Source organism: Balaenoptera borealis (genome assembly GCF_965194805.1).
Source record: "Balaenoptera borealis genome assembly, contig: HAP1_SCAFFOLD_1423, whole genome shotgun sequence".
NCBI classification, from domain to species: Eukaryota; Metazoa; Chordata; class Mammalia; order Artiodactyla; family Balaenopteridae; genus Balaenoptera; species Balaenoptera borealis.
Genome location: NW_028122800.1, coordinates 50,923 through 70,038, shown reverse-complemented (window position 1 = coordinate 70,038; position 19,116 = coordinate 50,923). Strand labels below are relative to the sequence as shown.

The 19,116-nt window shown below is 37.2% G+C and overlaps 1 long non-coding RNA gene across 1 annotated transcript; it reads right to left on the bottom strand.

Annotated features, from left to right (window-relative positions):
- Window positions 1-842: 842 nt before the first annotated feature.
- On the bottom strand, window positions 843-18,880 carry LOC309622036. Its single transcript, XR_014240446.1, has 2 exons — window positions 18,256-18,880; window positions 843-987 (listed from the first exon to the last, which is right to left on the bottom strand). It is a non-coding gene; the product is annotated as an uncharacterized lncRNA (long non-coding RNA).
- Between the last annotated feature and the right edge of the window lie 236 nt (window positions 18,881-19,116).

Below are 19,116 nucleotides of genomic sequence, written 5' to 3'. Positions count from 1 at the left end.
GTTCTCAACTCTTGTTACTATGGCAACAGAGTCTTCCTGGAGGTAGTGTTCCGAGGTTGTAAATTAGAGTGGAATGTGCTGGGAGAAGCCTCCAGAAGTTTATGTCTCCTTACTTATGTTTGTTTTTTAAATTTAATTTCTATTTCTTATCGGAGTAAATTTGATTTTAGTGTTTTGATTGCCTGGCTGTACAGAATCTGCTCAATGATTCATACATATGTCTGTTCATCCTCGGGTCCTTTTACCATGTATGTGATTACAAAATGTATATTTTAAAGGTATTGGTGATTATATAATTCATACAGTTTATCTGTTATATGTTTTTATACACTTAACATACATTAGTATATGTATGTTAACCCCATAGTCCTAGTTAACCCATCCTCCCACCTTTCATTTTGGCTAACCATTAGTTTATTTCATAAGTCTGTGAGTGTCTTTTTCTGTGGAAATATGTTCATTGGTAGCTATCTTAGGATAACATGTATAAATGATATCATAGGATATTTGTCATACCCTTTTGACTTACTTAACCTTATATTATTATTTCTAGGCTCTACTGTAGTCCTGAAAACGGCATTGTTCATTTTTTCCCCGAGGCTACTATTCCATTCTGTCCATATACCACTTCTTCTCTGTCCATTCATCTGTTTATGGACCTTTTGTTGCTTCCATGTCTTGGCTATTTCAGTATTGCTGCAGTGCACATTTGACTGCCTGTGTCTTTCCGATTCTGGTGGTCTTAGGTTATAAGCCCGAGAGGTGCCCTGCCACATCATATGGTAGCTCAATTTCTACCTTTTCAAGCGGCTCCATTCAGTTTGCGTTAGTGCTGTTACCACTTTACATCCCAGCAGCAGATAGAAGGTACACATTTCTCTAAAACCCCTTCAGCATTTATAGTTTGTAGAATTTTTGCTGATGGCCATTTGACTGTTGTGAGCTGAAACCTTTATGGAGGTTGGATACGCATGTGGCGAATAATTCCTTATACTGATCTTTAGGCATATCCTTTTTCTTCTTTTCCTTTTTTTGTTAAAGTGTGAGTACAACTTCCCTCTTCATATTCACTTTTTGAAAAATTTCTCATGTGTTGAATTTTCTTGCCTATTCCCTACCCAAGGGCACTTTTTGAGGGCAGGTGTCATTTAGACCCCTGCAGTCGTTGTGACTATTAAGCAACCATTAGCACTGGGTTTAAAGCTGCTGTTGTGGGAAACAGCCACAAGGCGGCAGCATTATTACGTTCTCAACTCTTGTTACTAGGGCAACAGAATCTTCCTGGAGGTAGTGTTCTGAGGTTGTAAATTAGAGTGGAATGTGCTGGGACAAGCCCCCAGAAGTTTATGTCTCCTTACTTATGTTTGTTTTTAAATTTCATTTCTATTTCTTATCAGCGTAAATTTGATTAGAGTGTTTTGATTGCCTGGCTGTACAGGATCTGCTCAATGATTCATACATATGTCTGTTCATCTTCGGGTCCTGTTACCATGTATGTGATTACAAAATGTATATTTTAAAGGTATTGGTGATTATATAATTCATGCAGTTTATCTGTCATATGTTTTTATACACTTAACATACATTAGTATATGTATGTTAACCCCATAGTCCTAATTTACCCATCCTCCCACCTTTCATTTTGCTAACCATTAGTTTATTTCATAAGTCTGTGAGTGTCTTTTTCTGTGGAAATATGTTCATTGGTAGCAATCTTAGGATAACATGTATAAATATTATCATAGGATATTTGTCGTACCCTTTTGAGTTAGTTAACCTTATATGATTATTTCTAGGCTCAACTGTAGTCCTGAAAACGGCGTTGTTCATTTTTTTCCCCAGGCTACTATTCCATTTGGTACGTATACTACTTCTTCTTTGTCCATTCATCTGTTTATGAACCCTTTTTCTGCTTCCATGTCTTGGCTATTTCAATATTGCTGCAGTGCTCATTTGCCTGCCTGTGTCTTTCCGATTCAGGTTGTCTTAGGTTATAGGCCCAAAGGGTGACCTGCTGCATCATATGGTAGCTCAATTTTTACCTTTTCAAGAAGCTCCATTCAGTTTGCGTTAGTGCTGTTACCACTTTACATCCCACCAGCAGCTAGAAGGTACACAGTTCTCTAAAACCCCTTCAGCATTTATAGTTTATAGACATTTTGCTGATGGAAATGACTGGTGTGAGCTGAAACCTTTTTGAATTTGAATTTGCATGTGTCTAATAATTCCTTATACTGAGCTTTAGGCATGTCCTTTTTTTTCTTTTCCTTTTTTTTTAAAGAGTGAGTACAACTTCCCTCCTCTTATTGACTTCTTGAAAAATTTCTCATGTGTTGAATTTTCTTGCCTATTCCTTACCCCAGGGCATTTTTCAGGGCAGGTGTCATTTAGAGCCCTGCAGTCCTTGTGACTATTAAGCAACTATTAGTACTGGGTTTAAAGCTGCTGTTGTGGGAAACAGCCACAAGGCTGCAGCATTATTGCGTTCTCAACTCTTGTTACTACGGCAACAGAGTCTTCCTGGAGGTAGTGTTCCGAGGTTGTAAATTAGAGTGGAATGTGCTGGGACAAGCCCCCAGAAGTTTATGTCTCCTTACTTATATTTGTTTTTTAAATTTAATTTCTATTTCTTATCAGAGTAAATTTGATTAGAGTGTTTTGATTGCTTGGCTGTACAGAATCTGCTCAATGATTCATACATATGTCTGTTCATCTTCGGGTCCTGTTACCATGTATGTGATTACAAAATGTATATTTTAAAGGTATTGGTGATTATATAATTCATAGTTTATCTGTTATATGTTTTTATACACTTAACATACATTAGTATATGTATGTTAACCCCATAGTCCTAATTTACCCATCCTCCCACCTTTCATTTTGGCTAACCATTAGTTTATTTGATAAGTCTGTGAGTGTCTTTTTCTGTGGAAATATGTTCATTGGTAGCAATCTTAGGATAACATGTATAAATGTTTTCATAGGATATTTGTCGTACCCTTTTGAGTTACTTAACGTTATATGATTATTTCTAGGCTCAACTGTAGTCCTGAAAACGGCATTGTTCATTTTTTTCCCGAGGCTACTATTCTATTTGGTACGTATACCACTTCTTCTTTGTCCATTCATCTGTTTATGAACCTTTTTTCTGCTTCCATGTCTTGGCTATTTCAATATTGCTGCAGTGCTCATTTGCCTGCCTGTGTCTTTCCGATTCAGGTGGTCTTAGGTTATAGGCCCAAAAGGTGACCTGCCGCATCATATGGTAGCTCAATTTTTACCTTTTCAACAGCTCAATTCAGTTTGCGTTAGTGCTGTTACCACTTTACATCCAACCAGGATCTAGAAGGTACACAGTTCTCTAAAACTCCTTCAGCATTTATAGTTTGTAGACATTTTGCTGATGGAAATGACTGGTGTGAGCTGAAACCTTTTTGAATTTGCATTTGCATGTGTCTAATAATTCCTTATACTGAGGTTTAGGCATGTCCTTTTTTTTCTTTTCCTTTTTTTTTAAAGAGTGAGTACAACTTCCCTCCTCTTATTGACTTCTTGAAAAATTTCTCATGTGTTGAATTTTCTTGCCTATTCCTTACCCCAGGGCATTTTTCAGGGCAGGTGTCATTTAGAGCCCTGCAGTCCTTGTGACTATTAAGCAACTATTAGTACTGGGTTTAAAGCTGCTGTTGTGGGAAACAGCCACAAGGCAGCAGCATTATTACGTTCTCAACACTTGTTACTACGGCAACAGAGTCTTCCTGGAGGTAGTGTTCCGAGGTTGTAAATTAGAGTGGAATGTGCTGGGACAAGCCCCCAGAAGTTTATGTCTCCTTACTTATGTTTGTTTTTTAAATTTAATTTCTATTTCTTATCAGAGTAAATTTGATTAGAGTGTTTTGATTGCCTGGCTGTACAGAATCTGCTCAATGATTCATACATATGTCTGTTCATCTTCGGGTCCTGTTACCATGTATGTGATTACAAAATGTATATTTTAAAGGTATTGGTGATTATATAATTCATACAGTTTATCTGTTATATGTTTTTATACACTTAACATACATTAGTATATGTATGTTAACCCCATAGTCCTAATTTACCCATCCTCCCACCTTTCATTTTGCTAACCATTAGTTTATTTCATAAGTCTGTGAGTGTCTTTTTCTGTGGAAATATGTTCATTGGTAGCAATCTTAGGATAACATGTATAAATGATATCATAGGATATTTGTCATACCCTTTTGACTTACTTAACCTTATATTATTATTTCTAGGCTCTACTGTAGTCCTGAAAACGGCATTGTTCATTTTTTTCCCTAGGCTACTATTCCATTCTGTCCATATACCACTTCTTCTCTGTCCATTCATCTGTTTATGGACCTTTTTTTCCTTCCATGTCTTGGCTATTTCAGTATTGCTGCAGTGCACATTTGACTGCCTGTGTCTTTCCGATTCTGGTGGTCTTAGGTTATAAGCCCGAGAGGTGCCCTGCCGCATCATATGGTAGCTCAATTTCTACCTTTTCAAGCGGCTCCATTCAGTTTGCGTTAGTGCTGTTACAACTTTACATCCCAGCAGCAGATAGAAGGTACACATTTCTCTAAAACCCCTTCAGCATTTATAGTTTGTAGACTTTTTGCTGATGGCCATTTGACTGTTGTGAGCTGAAACCTTTATGGAGGTTGGATAAGCATGTGGCGAATAATTCCTTATACTGAGCTTTAGGCATGTCCTTTTTTTTCCTTTCCTTTTTTTTTAAAGAGTGAGTACAACTTCCCTCCTCTTATTGATTTCTTGAAAAATTTCTCATGTGTTGAATATTCTTGCCTATTCCTTACCCCAGGGCATTTTTCAGGGCAGGTGTCATTTAGAGCCCTGCAGTCCATGTGACTATTAAGCAACCAGTAGCACTGGGTTTAAAGCTGCTGTTGTGGGAAAGAGCCACAAGGCGGCAGCATTATTACGTTCTCATCTCTTGTTACTAGGGCAACAGAATCTTCCTGGAGGTAGTGTTCCGAGGTTGTAAATTAGAGTGGAATGTGCTGGGACAAGCCCCCAGAAGTTTATGTCTCCTTACTTAGGTTTGTTTTTTAAATTTAATTTCTATTTCTTATCGGAGTAAATTTGATTAGAGTGTTTTGATTGTCTGGCTGTACAGAAACTGCTCAATGATTCCTACATATGTCTGTTCATCTTTGGGTTCTGTTACCATGTATGTGATTACAGAATATATATTTTAAAGGTATTGGTGATTATATAATTCATACAGTTTATCTGTTATATGTTTTTATACACTTAACATACATTAGTATATGTATGTTAACCCCATAGTCCTAATTTACCCATCCTCCCACCTTTCATTTTGCTAACCATTAGTTTATTTCATAAGTCTGTGAGTGTCTTTTTCTGTGGAAATATGTTCATTGGTAGCAATCTTAGGATAACATGTATAAATATTATCATAGGATCTTTGTCGTACCCTTTTGAGTTACTTAACCTTATATGATTATTTCTAGGCTCAACTGTAGTCCTGAAAACGGCGTTGTTCATTTTTTTCCCCAGGCTACTATTCTATTTGGTACGTATACTACTTCTTCTTTGTCCATTCATCTGTTTATGAACCTTTTTTCTGCTTCCATGTCTTGGCTATTTCAATATTGCTGCAGTGCTCATTTGCCTGCCTGTGTCTTTCCGATTCAGGTGGTCTTAGGTTATAGGCCCAAAGGGTGACCTGCTGCATCATATGGTAGCTCAATTTTTACCTTTTCAAGAAGCTCCATTCAGTTTGCGTTAGTGCTGTTACCACTTTACATCCCACCAGCAGCTAGAAGGTACACAGTTCTCTAAAACCCCTTCAGCATTTATAGTTTATAGACATTTTGCTGATGGAAATGACTGGTGTGAGCTGAAACCTTGTTGAATTTGAATTTGCATGTGTCTAATAATTCATTCTACTGAGCTTTAGGCATGTCCTTTTTTTTCTTTTCCTTTTTTTTTAAAGAGTGAGTACAACTTCCCTCCTCTTATTGACTTCTTAAAATATTTCTCATGTGTTGAATATTATTGCCTATTCCCTACCCCAGGGCATTTTTCAGGGCAGGTGTCATTTAGAGCCCTGCAGTCCATGTGACTATTAAGCAACCATTAGCACTGGGTTTAAAGCTGCTGTTGTGGGAAAGAGCCACAAGGCGGCAGCATTATTACGTTCTCATCTCTTGTTACTAGGGCAACAGAATCTTCCTGGAGGTAGTGTTCCGAGGTTGTAAATTAGAGTGGAATGTGCTGGGACAAGCCCCCAGAAGTTTATGTCTCCTTACTTAGGTTTGTTTTTTAAATTTAATTTCTATTTCTTATCGGAGTAAATTTGATTAGAGTGTTTTGATTGTCTGGCTGTACAGAAACTGCTCAATGATTCCTACATATGTCTGTTCATCTTCGGGTTCTGTTACCATGTATGTGATTACAGAATGTATATTTTAAAGGTATTGGTGATTATATAATTCATACAGTTTATCTGTTATATGTTTTTATACACTTAACATACATTAGTATATGTATGTTAACCCCATAGTCCTAATTTACCCATCCTCCCACCTTTCATTTTGCTAACCATTAGTTTATTTCATAAGTCTGTGAGTGTCTTTTTCTGTGGAAATATGTTCATTGGTAGCAATCTTAGGATAACATGTATAAATATTATCATAGGATCTTTGTCGTACCCTTTTGAGTTACTTAACCTTATATGATTATTTCTAGGCTCAACTGTAGTCCTGAAAACGGCGTTGTTCATTTTTTTCCCCAGGCTACTATTCTATTTGGTACGTATACTACTTCTTCTTTGTCCATTCATCTGTTTATGAACCTTTTTTCTGCTTCCATGTCTTGGCTATTTCAATATTGCTGCAGTGCTCATTTGCCTGCCTGTGTCTTTCCGATTCAGGTGGTCTTAGGTTATAGGCCCAAAGGGTGACCTGCTGCATCATATGGTAGCTCAATTTTTACCTTTTCAAGAAGCTCCATTCAGTTTGCGTTAGTGCTGTTACCACTTTACATCCCACCAGCAGCTAGAAGGTACACAGTTCTCTAAAACCCCTTCAGCATTTATAGTTTATAGACATTTTGCTGATGGAAATGACTGGTGTGAGCTGAAACCTTGTTGAATTTGAATTTGCATGTGTCTAATAATTCCTTATACTGAGCTTTAGGCATGTCCTTTTTTTTCTTTTCCTTTTTTTTTAAAGAGTGAGTACAACTTCCCTCCTCTTATTGACTTCTTGAAAAATTTCTCATGTGTTGAATTTTCTTGCCTATTCCCTACCCCAGGGCATTTTTCAGGGCAGGTGTCATTTAGAGCCCTGCAGTCCTTGTGACTATTAAGCAACTATTAGTACTGAGTTTAAAGCTGCTATTGTGGGAAACAGCCACAAGGCCGCAGCATTATTACGTTCTCAACTCTTCTTACTACGGCAACAGAGTCTTCCTGGAGGTAGTGTTCCGAGGTTGTAAATTAGAGTGGAATGTGCTGGGACAAGCCCCCAGAAGTTTATGTCTCCTTACTTATGTTTGTTTTTTAAATTTAATTTCTATTTCTTATCAGAGTAAATTTGATTAGAGTGTTTTGATTGCCTGGCTGTACAGAATCTGCTCAATGATTCATACATATGTCTGTTCATCTTCGGGTCCTGTTACCATGTATGTGATTACAAAATGTATATTTTAAAGGTATTGGTGATTATATAATTCATACAGTTTATCTGTTATATGTTTTTATACACTTAACATACATTAGTATATGTATGTTAACCCCATAGTCCTAATTTACCCATCCTCCCACCTTTCATTTTGGCTAACCATTAGTTTATTTGATAAGTCTGTGAGTGTCTTTTTCTGTGGAAATATGTTCATTGGTAGCAATCTTAGGATAACATGTATAAATGTTTTCATAGGATATTTGTCGTACCCTTTTGAGTTACTTAACGTTATATGATTATTTCTAGGCTCAACTGTAGTCCTGAAAACGGCATTGTTCATTTTTTCCCCGAGGCTACTATTCTATTTGGTACGTATACCACTTCTTCTTTGTCCATTCATCTGTTTATGAACCTTTTTTCTGCTTCCATGTCTTGGCTATTTCAATATTGCTGCAGTGCTCATTTGCCTGCCTGTGTCTTTCCGATTCAGGTGGTCTTAGGTTATAGGCCCAAAAGGTGACCTGCCGCATCATATGGTAGCTCAATTTTTATCTTTTCAAGCAGCTCCATTCAGTTTGTGTTAGTGCTGTTACCACTTTACATCCCACGAGCAGCTAGAAGGTACACATTTCTCTAAAACCCCTTCAGCATTTATAGTTTGTAGACATTTTGCTGATGGAAACGACTGGTGTGAGCTGAAACCTTTTTGAATTTGAATTTGCATGTGTCTAATAATTCATTCTACTGAGCTTTAGGCATGTCCTTTTTTTTCTTTTCCTTTTTTTTAAAGAGTGAGTACAACTTCCCTCCTCTTATTGACTTCTTGAAAAATTTCTCATGTGTTGAATATTCTTGCCTATTCCCTACCCCAGGGCATTTTTCAGGGCAGGTGTCATTTAGAGCCCTGCAGTCCATGTGACTATTAAGCAACCATTAGCACTGGGTTTAAAGCTGCTGTTGTGGGAAAGAGCCACAAGGCGGCAGCATTATTACGTTCTCATCTCTTGTTACTAGGGCAACAGAATCTTCCTGGAGGTAGTTTCCGAGGTTGTAAATTAGAGTGGAATGTGCTGGGACAAGCCCCCAGAAGTTTATGTCTCCTTACTTAGGTTTGTTTTTTAAATTTAATTTCTATTTCTTATCGGAGTAATTTTGATTAGAGTGTTTTGATTGTCTGGCTGTACAGAAACTGCTCAATGATTCCTACATATGTCTGTTCATCTTCGGGTTCTGTTACCATGTATGTGATTACAGAATGTATATTTTAAAGGTATTGGTGATTATATAATTCATACAGTTTATCTGTTATATGTTTTTATACACTTAACATACATTAGTATATGTATGTTAACCCCATAGTCCTAATTTATCCATCCTCCCACCTTTCATTTTGCTAACCATTAGTTTATTTCATAAGTCTGTGAGTGTCTTTTTCTGTGGAAATATGTTCATTGGTAGCAATCTTAGGATAACATGTATAAATATTATCATAGGATCTTTGTCGTACCCTTTTGAGTTACGTAACCATATATGATTATTTCTAGGCTCAACTGTAGTCCTGAAAACGGCGTTGTTCATTTTTTTCCCCAGGCTACTATTCTATTTGGTACGTATACTACTTCTTCTTTGTCCATTCATCTGTTTATGAACCTTTTTTCTGCTTCCATGTCTTGGCTATTTCAATATTGCTGCAGTGCTCATTTGCCTGCCTGTGTCTTTCCGATTCAGGTGGTCTTAGGTTATAGGCCCAAAGGGTGACCTGCTGCATCATATGGTAGCTCAATTTTTACCTTTTCAAGAAGCTCCATTCAGTTTGCGTTAGTGCTGTTACCACTTTACATCCCACCAGCAGCTAGAAGGTACACAGTTCTCTAAAACCCCTTCAGCATTTATAGTTTCTAGACATTTTGCTGATGGAAATGACTGGTGTGAGCTGAAACCTTGTTGAATTTGAATTTGCATGTGTCTAATAATTCCTTATACTGAGCTTTAGGCATGTCCTTTTTTTTCTTTTCCTTTTTTTTTAAAGAGTGAGTACAACTTCCCTCCTCTTATTGACTTCTTGAAAAATTTCTCATGTGTTGAATTTTCTTGCCTATTCCCTACCCCAGGGCATTTTTCAGGGCAGGTGTCATTTAGAGCCCTGCAGTCCTTGTGACTATTAAGCAACTATTAGTACTGGGTTTAAAGCTGCTATTGTGGGAAACAGCCACAAGGCCGCAGCATTATTACGTTCTCAACTCTTGTTACTACGGCAACAGAGTCTTCCTGGAGGTAGTGTTCCGAGGTTGTAAATTAGAGTGGAATGTGCTGGGACAAGCCCCCAGAAGTTTATGTCTCCTTACTTATGTTTGTTTTTTAAATTTAATTTCTATTTCTTATCAGAGTAAATTTGATTAGAGTGTTTTGATTGCCTGGCTGTACAGAATCTGCTCAATGATTCATACATATGTCTGTTCATCTTCGGGTCCTGTTACCATGTATGTGATTACAAAATGTATATTTTAAAGGTATTGGTGATTATATAATTCATACAGTTTATCTGTTATATGTTTTTATACACTTAACATACATTAGTATATGTATGTTAACCCCATAGTCCTAATTTACCCATCCTCCCACCTTTCATTTTGGCTAACCATTAGTTTATTTGATAAGTCTGTGAGTGTCTTTTTCTGTGGAAATATGTTCATTGGTAGCAATCTTAGGATAACATGTATAAATGTTTTCATAGGATATTTGTCGTACCCTTTTGAGTTACTTAACGTTATATGATTATTTCTAGGCTCAACTGTAGTCCTGAAAACGGCATTGTTCATTTTTTCCCCGAGGCTACTATTCTATTTGGTACGTATACCACTTCTTCTTTGTCCATTCATCTGTTTATGAACCTTTTTTCTGCTTCCATGTCTTGGCTATTTCAATATTGCTGCAGTGCTCATTTGCCTGCCTGTGTCTTTCCGATTCAGGTGGTCTTAGGTTATAGGCCCAAAAGGTGACCTGCCGCATCATATGGTAGCTCAATTTTTATCTTTTCAAGCAGCTCCATTCAGTTTGTGTTAGTGCTGTTACCACTTTACATCCCACCAGCAGCTAGAAGGTACACAGTTCTCTAAAACCCCTTCAGCATTTATAGTTTGTAGACATTTTGCTGATGGAAACGACTGGTGTGAGCTGAAACCTTTTTGAATTTGAATTTGCATGTGTCTAATAATTCATTCTACTGAGCTTTAGGCATGTCCTTTTTTTTCTTTTCCTTTTTTTTAAAGAGTGAGTATAACTTCCCTCCTCTTATTGACTTCTTGAAAAATTTCTCATGTGTTGAATATTCTTGCCTATTCCCTACCCCAGGGCATTTTTCAGGGCAGGTGTCATTTAGAGCCCTGCAGTCCATGTGACTATTAAGCAACCATTAGCACTGGGTTTAAAGCTGCTGTTGTGGGAAAGAGCCACAAGGCGGCAGCATTATTACGTTCTCATCTCTTGTTACTAGGGCAACAGAATCTTCCTGGAGGTAGTGTTCCGAGGTTGTAAATTAGAGTGGAATGTGCTGGGACAAGCCCCCAGAAGTTTATGTCTCCTTACTTAGGTTTGTTTTTTAAATTTAATTTCTATTTCTTATCGGAGTAAATTTGATTAGAGTGTTTTGATTGTCTGGCTGTACAGAAACTGCTCAATGATTCCTACATATGTCTGTTCATCTTCGGGTTCTGTTACCATGTATGTGATTACAGAATGTATATTTTAAAGGTATTGGTGATTATATAATTCATACAGTTTATCTGTTATATGTTTTTATACACTTAACATACATTAGTATATGTATGTTAACCCCATAGTCCTAATTTACCCATCCTCCCACCTTTCATTTTGCTAACCATTAGTTTATTTCATAAGTCTGTGAGTGTCTTTTTCTGTGGAAATATGTTCATTGGTAGCAATCTTAGGATAACATGTATAAATGTTTTCATAGGATATTTGTCGTACCCTTTTGAGTTACTTAACCTTATATGATTATTTCTAGGCTCAACTGTAGTCCTGAAAACGGCATTGTTCATTTTTTTCCCGAGGCTACTATTCTATTTGGTACGTATACCACTTCTTCTTTGTCCATTCATCTGTTTATGAACCTTTTTTCTGCTTCCATGTCTTGGCTATTTCAATATTGCTGCAGTGCTCATTTGCCTGCCTGTGTCTTTCCGATTCAGGTGGTCTTAGGTTATAGGCCCAAAAGGTGACCTGCCGCATCATATGGTAGCTCAATTTTTACCTTTTCAACAGCTCAATTCAGTTTGCGTTAGTGCTGTTACCACTTTACATCCAACCAGGATCTAGAAGGTACACAGTTCTCTAAAACTCCTTCAGCATTTATAGTTTGTAGACATTTTGCTGATGGAAATGACTGGTGTGAGCTGAAACCTTTTTGAATTTGCATTTGCATGTGTCTAATAATTCCTTATACTGAGGTTTAGGCATGTCCTTTTTTTTCTTTTCCTTTTTTTTTAAAGAGTGAGTACAACTTCCCTCCTCTTATTGACTTCTTGAAAAATTTCTCATGTGTTGAATTTTCTTGCCTATTCCTTACCCCAGGGCATTTTTCAGGGCAGGTGTCATTTAGAGCCCTGCAGTCCTTGTGACTATTAAGCAACTATTAGTACTGGGTTTAAAGCTGCTGTTGTGGGAAACAGCCACAAGGCAGCAGCATTATTACGTTCTCAACACTTGTTACTACGGCAACAGAGTCTTCCTGGAGGTAGTGTTCCGAGGTTGTAAATTAGAGTGGAATGTGCTGGGACAAGCCCCCAGAAGTTTATGTCTCCTTACTTATGTTTGTTTTTTAAATTTAATTTCTATTTCTTATCAGAGTAAATTTGATTAGAGTGTTTTGATTGCCTGGCTGTACAGAATCTGCTCAATGATTCATACATATGTCTGTTCATCTTCGGGTCCTGTTACCATGTATGTGATTACAAAATGTATATTTTAAAGGTATTGGTGATTATATAATTCATACAGTTTATCTGTTATATGTTTTTATACACTTAACATACATTAGTATATGTATGTTAACCCCATAGTCCTAATTTACCCATCCTCCCACCTTTCATTTTGCTAACCATTAGTTTATTTCATAAGTCTGTGAGTGTCTTTTTCTGTGGAAATATGTTCATTGGTAGCAATCTTAGGATAACATGTATAAATGATATCATAGGATATTTGTCATACCCTTTTGACTTACTTAACCTTATATTATTATTTCTAGGCTCTACTGTAGTCCTGAAAACGGCATTGTTCATTTTTTTCCCTAGGCTACTATTCCATTCTGTCCATATACCACTTCTTCTCTGTCCATTCATCTGTTTATGGACCTTTTTTTCCTTCCATGTCTTGGCTATTTCAGTATTGCTGCAGTGCACATTTGACTGCCTGTGTCTTTCCGATTCTGGTGGTCTTAGGTTATAAGCCCGAGAGGTGCCCTGCCGCATCATATGGTAGCTCAATTTCTACCTTTTCAAGCGGCTCCATTCAGTTTGCGTTAGTGCTGTTACAACTTTACATCCCAGCAGCAGATAGAAGGTACACATTTCTCTAAAACCCCTTCAGCATTTATAGTTTGTAGACTTTTTGCTGATGGCCATTTGACTGTTGTGAGCTGAAACCTTTATGGAGGTTGGATAAGCATGTGGCGAATAATTCCTTATACTGAGCTTTAGGCATGTCCTTTTTTTTCCTTTCCTTTTTTTTTAAAGAGTGAGTACAACTTCCCTCCTCTTATTGATTTCTTGAAAAATTTCTCATGTGTTGAATATTCTTGCCTATTCCTTACCCCAGGGCATTTTTCAGGGCAGGTGTCATTTAGAGCCCTGCAGTCCATGTGACTATTAAGCAACCAGTAGCACTGGGTTTAAAGCTGCTGTTGTGGGAAAGAGCCACAAGGCGGCAGCATTATTACGTTCTCATCTCTTGTTACTAGGGCAACAGAATCTTCCTGGAGGTAGTGTTCCGAGGTTGTAAATTAGAGTGGAATGTGCTGGGACAAGCCCCCAGAAGTTTATGTCTCCTTACTTAGGTTTGTTTTTTAAATTTAATTTCTATTTCTTATCGGAGTAAATTTGATTAGAGTGTTTTGATTGTCTGGCTGTACAGAAACTGCTCAATGATTCCTACATATGTCTGTTCATCTTTGGGTTCTGTTACCATGTATGTGATTACAGAATATATATTTTAAAGGTATTGGTGATTATATAATTCATACAGTTTATCTGTTATATGTTTTTATACACTTAACATACATTAGTATATGTATGTTAACCCCATAGTCCTAATTTACCCATCCTCCCACCTTTCATTTTGCTAACCATTAGTTTATTTCATAAGTCTGTGAGTGTCTTTTTCTGTGGAAATATGTTCATTGGTAGCAATCTTAGGATAACATGTATAAATATTATCATAGGATCTTTGTCGTACCCTTTTGAGTTACTTAACCTTATATGATTATTTCTAGGCTCAACTGTAGTCCTGAAAACGGCGTTGTTCATTTTTTTCCCCAGGCTACTATTCTATTTGGTACGTATACTACTTCTTCTTTGTCCATTCATCTGTTTATGAACCTTTTTTCTGCTTCCATGTCTTGGCTATTTCAATATTGCTGCAGTGCTCATTTGCCTGCCTGTGTCTTTCCGATTCAGGTGGTCTTAGGTTATAGGCCCAAAGGGTGACCTGCTGCATCATATGGTAGCTCAATTTTTACCTTTTCAAGAAGCTCCATTCAGTTTGCGTTAGTGCTGTTACCACTTTACATCCCACCAGCAGCTAGAAGGTACACAGTTCTCTAAAACCCCTTCAGCATTTATAGTTTATAGACATTTTGCTGATGGAAATGACTGGTGTGAGCTGAAACCTTGTTGAATTTGAATTTGCATGTGTCTAATAATTCATTCTACTGAGCTTTAGGCATGTCCTTTTTTTTCTTTTCCTTTTTTTTTAAAGAGTGAGTACAACTTCCCTCCTCTTATTGACTTCTTAAAATATTTCTCATGTGTTGAATATTATTGCCTATTCCCTACCCCAGGGCATTTTTCAGGGCAGGTGTCATTTAGAGCCCTGCAGTCCATGTGACTATTAAGCAACCATTAGCACTGGGTTTAAAGCTGCTGTTGTGGGAAAGAGCCACAAGGCGGCAGCATTATTACGTTCTCATCTCTTGTTACTAGGGCAACAGAATCTTCCTGGAGGTAGTGTTCCGAGGTTGTAAATTAGAGTGGAATGTGCTGGGACAAGCCCCCAGAAGTTTATGTCTCCTTACTTAGGTTTGTTTTTTAAATTTAATTTCTATTTCTTATCGGAGTAAATTTGATTAGAGTGTTTTGATTGTCTGGCTGTACAGAAACTGCTCAATGATTCCTACATATGTCTGTTCATCTTCGGGTTCTGTTACCATGTATGTGATTACAGAATGTATATTTTAAAGGTATTGGTGATTATATAATTCATACAGTTTATCTGTTATATGTTTTTATACACTTAACATACATTAGTATATGTATGTTAACCCCATAGTCCTAATTTACCCATCCTCCCACCTTTCATTTTGCTAACCATTAGTTTATTTCATAAGTCTGTGAGTGTCTTTTTCTGTGGAAATATGTTCATTGGTAGCAATCTTAGGATAACATGTATAAATATTATCATAGGATCTTTGTCGTACCCTTTTGAGTTACTTAACCTTATATGATTATTTCTAGGCTCAACTGTAGTCCTGAAAACGGCGTTGTTCATTTTTTTCCCCAGGCTACTATTCTATTTGGTACGTATACTACTTCTTCTTTGTCCATTCATCTGTTTATGAACCTTTTTTCTGCTTCCATGTCTTGGCTATTTCAATATTGCTGCAGTGCTCATTTGCCTGCCTGTGTCTTTCCGATTCAGGTGGTCTTAGGTTATAGGCCCAAAGGGTGACCTGCTGCATCATATGGTAGCTCAATTTTTACCTTTTCAAGAAGCTCCATTCAGTTTGCGTTAGTGCTGTTACCACTTTACATCCCACCAGCAGCTAGAATGTACACAGTTCTCTAAAACCCCTTCAGCATTTATAGTTTATAGATATTTTGCTGATGGAAATGACTGGTGTGAGCTGAAACCTTGTTGAATTTGAATTTGCATGTGTCTAATAATTCCTTATACTGAGCTTTAGGCGTGTCCTTTTTTTTCTTTTCCTTTTTTTTTAAAGAGTGAGTACAACTTCCCTCCTCTTATTGACTTCTTGAAAAATTTCTCATGTGTTGAATTTTCTTGCCTATTCCCTACCCCAGGGCATTTTTCAGGGCAGGTGTCATTTAGAGCCCTGCAGTCCTTGTGACTATTAAGCAACTATTAGTACTGGGTTTAAAGCTGCTGTTGTGGGAAACAGCCACAAGGCCGCAGCATTATTACGTTCTCAACTCTTGTTACTACGGCAACAGAGTCTTCCTGGAGGTAGTGTTCCGAGGTTGTAAATTAGAGTGGAATGTGCTGGGACAAGCCCCCAGAAGTTTATGTCTCCTTACTTATGTTTGTTTTTTAAATTTCATTTCTATTTCTTATCAGAGTAAATTTGATTAGAGTGTTTTGATTGCCTGGCTGTACAGAATCTGCTCAATGATTCATACATATGTCTGTTCATCTTCGGGTCCTGTTACCATGTATGTGATTACAAAATGTATATTTTGAAGGTATTGGTGATTATATAATTCATACAGTTTATCTGTTATATGTTTTTATACACTTAACATACATTAGTATATGTATGTTAACCCCATAGTCCTAATTTACCCATCCTCCCACCTTTCATTTTGGCTAACCATTAGTTTATTTGATAAGTCTGTGAGTGTCTTTTTCTGTGGAAATATGTTCATTGGTAGCAATCTTAGGATAACATGTATAAATGTTTTCATAGGATATTTGTCGTACCCTTTTGAGTTACTTAACCTTATATGATTATTTCTAGGCTCAACTGTAGTCCTGAAAACGGCATTGTTCATTTTTTTCCCGAGGCTACTATTCTATTTGGTACGTATACCACTTCTTCTTTGTCCATTCATCTGTTTATGAACCTTTTTTCTGCTTCCATGTCTTGGCTATTTCAATATTGCTGCAGTGCTCATTTGCCTGCCTGTGTCTTTCCAATTCAGGTGGTCTTAGGTTATAGGCCCAAAAGGTGACCTGCCGCATCATATGGTAGCTCAATTTTTATCTTTTCAAGCAGGTCCATTCAGTTTGTGTTAGTGCTGTTACCACTTTACATCCCACCAGCAGCTAGAAGGTACACAGTTCTCTAAAACCCCTTCAGCATTTATAGTTTGTAGACATTTTGCTGATGGAAACGACTGGTGTGAGCTGAAACCTTTTTGAATTTGAATTTGCATGTGTCTAATAATTCATTCTACTGAGCTTTAGGCATGTCCTTTTTTTTCCTTTTCCTTTTTTTTTAAAGAGTGAGTACAACTTCCCTCCTCTTATTGACTTCTTGAAAAATTTCTCATGTGTTGAATATTATTGCCTATTCCCTACCCCAGGGCATTTTTCAGGGCAGGTGTCATTTAGAGGCCTGCAGTCCTTGTGACTATTAAGCAACCATTAGCACTGGGTTTAAAGCTGCTGTTGTGGTAAAGAGCCACAAGGCAGCAGCATTATTACGTTCTCATCTCTTGTTACTAGGGCAACAGAATCTTCCTGGAGGTAGTGTTCCGAGGTTGTAAATTAGAGTGGAATGTGCTGGGACAAGCCCCCAGAAGTTTATGTCTCCTTACTTATGTTTGTTTTTTTAAATTTAATTTCTATTTCTTATCGGAGTAAATTTGATTAGAGTGTTTTGATTGCCTGGCTGTACAGGATCTGCTCAGTGATTCATACATATGTCTGTTCATCTTCGGGTCCTCTTACCATGTATGTGATTACAAAATGTATATTTTAAAGGTATTGGTGATTATATAATTCATACAGTTTATCTGTTATATGTTTATATACATGTAACATACATTAGTATATTTATGTTAATCCCATAGTCCTAATTTACCCATCCTCCCCCCTTTCATTTTGGCTAACCATTAGTTTATTTCATAAGTCTGTGAGTGTCTTTTTCTGTGGAAATATGTTCATTGGTAGCAATCTTAGGATAACATGTATACATGATATCATAGGATATTTGTCATACCCTTTTGACTTACTTAACCTTATATTATTATTTCTAGGCTCTACTGTAGTCCTGAAAACGGCATTGTTCATTTTTTTCCCGAGGCTACTATTCCATTCTGTCCATATACCACTTCTTCTCTGTCCATTCATCTGTTTATGGACCTTTTTTTCCTTCCATGTCTTGGCTATTTCAGTATTGCTGCAGTGCACATTTGACTGCCTGTGTCTTTCCGATTCTGGTGGTCTTAGGTTATAAGCCCGAGAGGTGCCCTGCCGCATCATATGGTAGCTCAATTTCTACCTTTTCAAGCGGCTCCGTTCAGTTTGCGTTAGTGCTGTTACCACTTTACATCCCAGCAGCAGATAGAAGGTACACATTTCTCTAAAACACCTTCAGCATTTATAGTTTGTAGACTTTTTGCTGATGGCCATTTGACTGTTGTGAGCTGAAACCTTTATGGAGGTTGGATACGCATGTGGCGAATAATTCCTTATACTGAGCTTTAGGCATGTCCTTTTTTTTCTTTTCCTTTTTTTTTAAAGAGTGAGTACAACTTCCCTCCTCTTATTGACTTCTTGAAAAATTTCTCATGTGTTGAATTTTCTTGCCTATTCCCTACCCCAGGGCATTTTTCAAGGCAGGTGTCATTTAGAGCCCTGCAGTCCTTGTGACTATTAAGCAACTATTAGCACTGGGTTTAAAGCTGCTGTTGTGGCAAACAGCCACAAGGCGGCAGCATTATTACGTTCTCAACTCTTGTTACTACAGCAACAGAGTCTTCCTGGAGGTAGTGATCCGAGGTTGTAAATTAGAGTGGAATGTGCTGGGACAAGCCCCCAGAAGTTTATGTCTCCTTACTTATGTTTGTTTTTTAAATTTAATTTCTATTTCTTATCAAAGTAAATTTGATTAGAGTGTTTTGATTGCCTGGCTGTACAGAATCTGCTCAATGATTCATACATATGTCTGTTCATCTTCGCGTCCTGTTACCATGTATGTGATTACAAAATGTATATTTTAAAGGTATTGGTGATTATATAATTCATACAGTTTATCTGTTATATGTTTTTATACACTTAACATACATTAGTATATGTATGTTAACCCCATAGTCCTAATTTACCCATCCTCCCACCTTTCATTTTGGCTAACCATTAGTTTATTTGATAAGTCTGTGAGTGTCTTTTTCTGTGGAAATATGTTCATTGGTAGCAATCTTAGGATAACATGTATAAATGTTATCATAGGATA